The sequence below is a fragment of the Apium graveolens genome, chromosome 4 (assembly GCF_009905375.1).
Source record: "Apium graveolens cultivar Ventura chromosome 4, ASM990537v1, whole genome shotgun sequence".
NCBI lineage: Eukaryota > Viridiplantae > Streptophyta > Magnoliopsida > Apiales > Apiaceae > Apium > Apium graveolens.
Window position 1 is genome coordinate 256,228,689 of NC_133650.1, and position 8,678 is coordinate 256,237,366.

The window sequence follows — 8,678 nt, forward strand, 5'->3', positions numbered from 1 at the left end:
ATTGTTCCTATAATTCGATTGCTCTCTTGAGCAAATACCCATTCTTTCGGGTTATTTGCGAACCCAGAATTGGGATGTTTTGAATTTAAAGTGATTTGACATCAAAACACTCTACGGGCTGGATGTTTACCATAAGGGCCAGTGATGAGCTGGATCCTATGGGCCGGGGATGGACCAGACCCTTGGGTAATAGAGCCTAGGTACCTGAATGGATCTATACGGTTGGGTATAGATCTACACTGTATCCTGACTGATCAGCAGGGTATAAGTGTGAACTAGTGTCCGATCTAATTTGTTGTTGATCGCTATTAATGGCATTCTCTCTCTCGAAAGGTTTTATGATTCCAAAACTGGACAAAACCCTGATTCAGGAGATGAATTGGGCGAATCGCTTGTCATTTTTGGATTTATAGTTAAAGGCTAGTGACAGCCAACGTTTACTCGCTCAACTCACTCAAACAAACAGAATTGTTTAAAATTGTTTAAAGATTTATCCGGAAATTTTCCTTTGATATTAATGCTTGAAACTCAAATTATATACTTGCTGGGCATTTTTGGCTCACTCTTGCTTTGTAAATTCTTATTTCTTCCAGAAACAGATAAGGTTAAGAGTGAGTAGCTTTGATAGACAGCAGAAGTTAGAGAAATCTCCGTTGCGAGAGGTCGAAGATGTTAGAAGAATATGATAAGAGCATTAGTACAAAGGTATTTACATTTGTATTTTATTTGTTGTAAGTTGTAGAAGATTCGATTCTTGTTTCATACCATAACCTGTAAACGATCCGGATTCAAGGGGTTATTTGTTTATTATTTTATTTTATGTAAAGATTGTTTCGTGCACCAAATCTTGACCCCGGATTTGGGTTGTTACAAGAACCCCACGATAGCGATTAGCCCATAATCGGACTCATCATCAACGTGGGGTCCGATGAATGTATGGTATAATAACATAGTCTTTATACTGAATAAAACCAAGTACAAAACAAAAGTAAAGGTTCAATAATAAGAAAACTAGCATCCAAAGTTACAACTTAGAATAAAGAATCATAAGTTTAACATTAGATCTTCTTCGGCTTCGTCGGATTGTGCTATACGGTCTTCTTATGCCTTCTCCTTAGCAATGCAAAAACACTAGAAAACACATTAAAACACCAATAACTTGAGTACAAAAACACCAATTCAAAGCTTAATGAAGCGTTATAAAGTGTCATAAATGCCACTCAACATACCCCCAAACTTGAATCGATGCTTGTCCTCAAGCATAAACAGACTCAAAGAACAAGAAATAAAAATGCATGAATGCAACTATATGAATGCAACGATCCCCATATAATAACTAAACCAATCAACAAGCAACATCTCAACAACTGCTGTTATTTGCATAAAGATCAATCAAACCCCACAAATCAACTTACAAACCAGAGACGTGCGTGTGTGCAAATGCTTACAGATATACCATCGCAACTAGATCAATAATCATGACTCACTACTCATCAAAGCAATCGCAAGGTTATAGATAAAATAAAAGCTAGACTCAAAATAACTTATAACACTTCAATTCTTATATTGGAGTTTAATATGGATTCATGCTTTTATTGTCAATAAAACAACACAAATATGCTTATTTGACCGTGCAATGAGTGAGGTCTACAAAAGACTTATACAATAGTACCCCTGTAGCGAGCGTTAGGTTAGCGGATCCCAGACTATAAAAGCCTTAGGTCACTAGGCACAAAGTCCCCTAAGAACTTAATAACTCGAGTACTAAAGAGCCCACTCGTGATCAATTATACATAACACTTATTTTTTTCTTTTCTCTTATTTTTTTCTTTTTTTTTCACAAAATTCTGAACGAGTGCGTTTCACTCCATCTCGCTCAACCCTAGACTACTCATATAAATATGAGCCGGCTACTAGCCATTTGACATCTAGCCACAACAACTAGCAATGAAATCCAATTTTCTCCAATTTTTAAATATCCATGTTCATTTATTATTAAGAGAATATCCTAAATTCTAAATATAAACAAGCGATTAAATCTTGTCAAACAAATAAACCATGACCATGATCTAGCACTCAAGCAACCTATAAGACTTAGTGAAATACAGTTGTCTCTAGCATGCAAATCAACTTGATAAGGCTTAACATCACTAAATATGACATCACTACACTAGCATCAATATCACAAATCAATCAGAAATATCATCTACGGGATCATGTTATTATGCAAATGCATGAAACTATATGAACAAACTAGCATAAAAAACTACAAAAATAAAAAAAACTACTACATGGCAAACATGCAACTATATGCACTAACTATCATGAATATGCAAACTATATGTGACTCACACAAAACATATTCCTTCAACTACTACCCTCATTGTCCTCAATGGAGGTAATAGTAAGGAATCAGGTATACCTACTCGGAATCAGGATCCTCACCACCAACGGGTGGAGTATCAGGCATGTCTGGAGGTGGATACACGGAGTTCTCACCAAATACTGGCCACTAGATGTCAACACATATGGCTCTGAAAGTAGTCCCTAGTGCCTGGGTGAGATCACATGTAAACCGACTATAGATGTCATACATCGCATCCATCCTCCTCGCTAAATGCCTATACTGCACCATGCTCATACCAACTCCAACATCTGTTTTGGCTTCCTCCTGCTCCTGGTGCGATGGACCAGACTCTTCACCCAACTAAGATCTCCAAGCTGTTTTGCTCGTCTGAGCTGCCCCAGCAGCTGGCCTCCCACCAGGAAGATGGTCAAAAGAATACCCAAGTCCCTTCAAATCAGGATTGCCTCAAACCCACTCTTGCTTCGTCAATAAAGTGGTGTTGTCAATCGGAGCACTCAGAATCTGGAGCTGCTCATGTGTTGGCCAATGAACACCAATTGCCACACACAGCTTCGTCACAATGGACGCATAGGGTATAGAACCCGTAGTACTCCCTCGCAAAAATCTCAAAATACCTTGGTGGATAACCATACCAAGGTCCACATAGTCCTCTTGCAGCATACCCCACAACAACCGTGCACGCTCCACAGTAACATCATGCATGTGAGAAGATGGCATGATGTTCGCACAAATAAAAGAATTCCATGCACGTGCAAACCTGTTCATGCACGAAGCAGGGAGTGTGGAATAATCAGTTGTACCTCTCTTGAACTCCCAGTGAGTCTCAGGCACACACATAGTAGCAACTATCAAATCCAAATCAAACTCCTCCGGAGTCTTCTCATTCCAAATATCCTGCCCGGGCTTCCTCGCGGGCTGATCAATCACCCTCCTTATCGCCTCTGCACTGTACTCTACTTTCATCCCCCTAACCACCGTGAAACCATTCTTCTCCGCCTTCACATTAGCATAAAACTCACGAACCACACTCATGGGCATAACAGCGGGTGCCTCACAAAAAGCAACCCAGCACATCTCCAAGATCATCTCTAACAACTTACCATCTTTTCCTGATGGCAGAAAACCACGCTCCTTGGCTATAGACTTTGAGAGAAGCCTCGTATACTCCGCTTCAGCCTCAGGAGTTGAAAACCTTGGCCTCACACCATCTGCACTCGATGAATCAGTGGTGTTGCCGCTTACTTGAGTTTGCTGTCTTTTGGGTGCCATTGGGATTGAATAAGAGAAAATAAAAGATAAATGTTTGAGAGAGAATTGTGTTTGAGAATTCGAGAAGTGATGAAGAAGTTTGTGTATAAGTGTATGTATATATAGGGGGTTGGGAGAGAATTAGATATGGAATAGAAGTGGGAATTGATTATGGGAATAGTGGGAATAATGGGTTTGATTTGGAGAGGGAAATTTGGGATGTGGAAGAGTAAAATCCGGGTAGAAATTGATTTTTGAAATAATTCCCCGATTTTCTCTTCTTTTTCTATTGTTTTTATTTTTTTTGAAGAAGTTTGTGTATAAGTGTATGTATATATAGGAGGTTGGGAGAGAATTAGATATGGAATAGAAGTGGGAATTGATTATGGGAATAGTGGGAATAATGGGTTTGATTTGGAGAGGGAAATTTGGGATGTGGAAGAGTAAAATCCGGGTAGAAATTGATTTTTGAAATAATTCCCCGATTTTCTCTTCTTTTTCTATTGTTTTTATAGAAGTCAAAACTCGTTGAGTTCATTCAATTAAAGCATCCTCTTCTTTTCAGCTGCATCCAAATCAAGATTCAACTTCTTCAAAGCCCAATACGCTTTATGCTCGAGCTCCACCGGCAAATGACACCCCTTACCATAAACCAACTGAAACGGTGACATTCCAAACGGAGTCTTGTATGTTGTTCTGTATGTCCAAAAAGCATTATCAAGCTTCAAAGACCAATCTTTTCTCAACGGACATACAACTTTCTCTAAGATGCGCTTGATCTCCCTATTAGATACCTCAGCTTGACCATTCGTCTGAGGATGATTAGCCGTAGCAATACGATGATTTATAATATACCTTTGCATCATGGAAGTGAATTTGTTATTGTAAAAATATGACCCCTCATCACTGATTATGACTTTTGGAGTTCCAAATGAATATCTGTTTCTGAAGAAAATTAAGCACTACCTTCGCATCATTTTTGGCAACGCCTTGACTTCAAGCCATTTCAAAACATAATCAACCTCCAACAAGATATACTGATTATTAAAAGATGAGACAAATGGCCCCATGAAGTCAAATCCCCAAACATCGAAGACTTCAATCTCGAGAAGCACATTAAGAGGCATCTCATCCCTCTTGGACATATTACCCACACGTTGACATCGATCATATTTTAAAACGAACCGATGAGCATCTTTAACTAAAGTCGGCCAAAAGAAACCTTCCTGAAGAATATGAGTTGTATTTTCTCCACCATAGTGTCCTATATAAGCTGTTGAGTGGCAATATCTCAAGATCCCCCCCGTTTCGCTATAAGGAATACATCTCCTGATGATTTGGTCAGCTCCTTGTCAAAAAAGAAATGGCTCATCCCACATATACCACTTCACCTCATGAAGAAACTTCTTCCTTTGAGCATACGACAAGTCAGGAGGCATGATATTACTCACAAGGTAGTTCACAATGTCTGCAAACCACGGCTCATCCTCTTTCACTCCAAACAACTACTCATCGGGAAAAGACTCATTAATCAAAGACTTATCTTGTGAAGTAGCCATTGGGTCCTCTAAATGCGAGAGATGATCGCCGACTCGATTTTCAGTCCATTTTCTATCCTTGATCTCTAATTCAAATTCCTGAAGTAAAAGAACCCATCTAATCAATCTAGGCTTCGAGTCCTTCTTCGAGACGAGATATCGAATGACAGCATGACCAGTGATAACTGTCACCTTCGTCCCAAGCAGATAAGATTAAAATTTCTCAAAACAATAGACAATAGCCTAAATTTCTTTCTCAGTAATGGTGTATTTCAGTTGAGCACCATTAAGAGTCTTACTAGCATAGTAGACTACATGAAATATGTTGTTCTTTCTTTGCCCAAGAACTGCTCCAACTGTATAGTCACTTGCATCACACATCATTTCAAAAGGTTCAGACCAATCAGGTGCAGTTATGACAGGTGTCGTAATCAAACTCTTCTTTAGTGTCTCAAAAATAACAAGGCACTCGTCATCAAACTTGAAAGGAACATCTTTCTCTAGAATATTACACAAAGGCTTAGAAATGTTTGAGAAGTCCTTGATGAACCGCCTATAAAAACCCGCATGACCAAGAAAACTGCGAATTCCCTTTACATAAATTGGTGGAGGATATTTTCCATAACCCCCACCTTGGCTTTGTCCATCTCAAGACCTTTACTAGAAACCTTGTGACCCAGAATGATGCATTGGCGTACAATAAAATGACATTTCTCACAATTGAGAACCAAATTGGTCTCAACGCACCTTTTCAACACTAACCCAAGATTGTGCAAGCATTCATCATAAGAAGTTCCAAAGACCGAGAAATCGTCCATGAACACTTCTACATTATTTTCAATCATATCAGAGAAGATAACCATCATGCATCTCAGAAAAGCGGCTGGTGTTTCACATAGTCCAAAAGAAACTCTTCGAAATGCAAAAGTACCAAAAGGACATGTGAATGTAGTCTTCTCCTGATCTTCTGGAGCAATACAAATCTGATTATATCCCGAATAACCATCCAGAAGACAGTAGTAATCATGCCCAGCCAATCTATCAAGCATCTGATCAATGTAAGGAAGAGAGAAGTGATCCTTCCTTGTAGCCTTGTTCAGCTTCCTATAATCCATGCAAACTCTCCACCTCGTGACTGTTCGTGTAGGATTAAGCTCATTCTTCTCAATTGCTACCACAGTGATACCACCTTTCTTTGGCACACACTGAACTGGACTCACCCATGAACTGTCCAAAATGGGATAGATGATCCCTGCACCTAGCCACTTGAGGATTTCCTTCTTCACAACCTCTTTCATGATCAGATTTAGCCTTCTCTATTGCTCAACAGTAGGCTTGCTTCCTTTCTCTAGCAGAATTTTGTGCATGCAATAAGAAGGGCTGATTCCCTTGATATCCAAGAGAATTTTTCAGCTCCTCCAATCCAAGAGATTCAAAAGGCATATTCATCTTTCGCTTCCATGGAGAAGCATTAAAATATTGCAAATGCTCTTCACCTTCATCATCTTCACTATCGTAATTCCCCATCAAGGCCTTTTCTAAGGCATCGGACCTTAGGAATCGATCAAGTTTAGAATTAACCACAGAATTGACCATCTCCACCTTAAAACACTCCTCATTTTCCATAGGGAATTCCATAACATTGAACACATTAAAAGTTACATTCTTATCCAGCACTCGCATGGTGACCTCACTTTTCTGCACATCTGTCAAAGTTCGGCCAGTAGCTAAGAAAGGTCTTCCCAAGATTATGGGAATCTTCTTATCCTCCTCGAAATCAAGAATTACAAAATCAGCAGGAAAGATGAGTTTATCTAACTTGACCAAGACATCCTCCACAATACCTCACAGATATGTAATAGAACGGTACGCCAACTGCAAAGTCATATAAGTAGGTTTAAGATCGGGTAAGTCCAACTTCTTGAAGATTGATAGAGGCATCAGATTGATGCTAGCTCCCAAGTCATATAAGCATTTGTCAAATGTCACTTTTCTAATGGTGCAAGGAATAGTGAAGCTCCCAGGATCTTTAAGCTTCAGAGGTAATTTCTGTTGCAGAACAACACTGCATTCCTTCGTGAGAGCAACAGTCTTTAAGTCATCAAGCTTCACCTTTCTAGAGAGAATACATTTTATGAACTTCGCGTAACTAGGCCTTTTTTGAAGAGCTTCAGCGAAAGGTATGTTGATGTGAAGTTTCTTGAACATCTCTAAAAACTTCTCAAACTGCCTATCCAGCTTTTTCTTCTACAACCTCTTAGAAAAAGAGGTGGAGGATAGATCTGTTTCTCCCCTGTATTACCCTCAAAAGGAGTGTGCTCAACAGTAGTCTTTCTTGGTTCCACTTCTGCTTCCTTCTGCACTCCTTCTTCAGCCTTAACTTCAGATTCTGGAGTCTTAGCTTTTTCAGGATTTGTAACCTTACCAGACCTCAATGTAATTACCTTAACATGCTCCTTAGCTTCCTTCTTGCCTAGAACTTCAGTATCACTTGGAAGCGTGCAAGGTTGACAATTCAGTAATGCATTATCAATCTGCCCAATCTGATTCTCCAAGGTCTTGATAGAAATAACTTGGCTCTTACACATGAGCCTCAACTCCTCCAATTCAGATTTTTCATTAGCTTGCGGTAACTACTGAAGTTGAAGTTATTGCCTAGGGGCATATTGCGGTTGTCGAAAACCAGGAGGGTTATACTGCTTTGCTGTGTATGGTTAATAAGGTTGTTGTACCGTAATTTGATTGTTGCTCCAACTGAAGTTATAATGATTGGGGTTATTGGGTTGATAAGTGGATGGAGCTTGATGCTGTGATATCTGAAAGTTGGTCACAAATTGAGCTGATTCGCTGGAAATAACACACTGCTCAGTTTATGTGCCCCCGCATAAAGTTCATAAATACTAGTGATTTAATTAACTCCATAATTAGCCAAAAAGTCTACTTTCATCGTCAAAACTTGAAGTTGAGCAGCTATTGCGGTAGCTATATCCACTTCCAGATTTCCTGCTACCTTGCCTTGCAATATTCCTTGCATTGGATTTTGGTATTCATTAGCTGCCATTAGTTCAATCAACTCATAAACTTCATTATAGCTTTTGGCCCAAAAGGCTCCATTAGACGCTGCATTGAGCATAGGTCTAGACTGTGCACCCAAACCATTGTAGAAATAGTTTATAATCATCTAATCAGGCATGCCATGGTGTGGGCACTTCCTTAGTATCTCTTTATATAAATCCCAAGCCTCACACAGAGATTCTCCAGTTTGCTGTGCAAACTGAGTAAGAGCATTCCTGATTGCAGCAGTCTTCACCATAGGAAATAATTTAATGAGAAGCTTTTGAGCAAGATCCTCCCATTTGGTGATAGACCCTGGTGGTAGAGAATGTAACCATCACTTTGCTTTATCCCTTAGGGAGAATGGGAAGAGTCGCATCTTGATAGAATCTTTAGTCACCCCATTGAACTTGAAAGTGTCACAGATTTTGATGAAATCCCTGATGTGCATATTGGGGTCTTCTGTAGGA

At 39.4% G+C, this 8,678-nt stretch overlaps 1 non-coding gene across 1 annotated transcript; it reads left to right on the top strand.

Moving 5' to 3' along the window:
• Positions 1–8,345: 8,345 nt before the first annotated feature.
• Positions 8,346–8,452, top strand: LOC141723038 (small nucleolar RNA R71). Its single transcript, XR_012576031.1, has one exon. It is a non-coding gene; the product is annotated as a small nucleolar RNA R71 (small nucleolar RNA).
• The last annotated feature ends 226 nt before the right edge of the window (positions 8,453–8,678 follow it).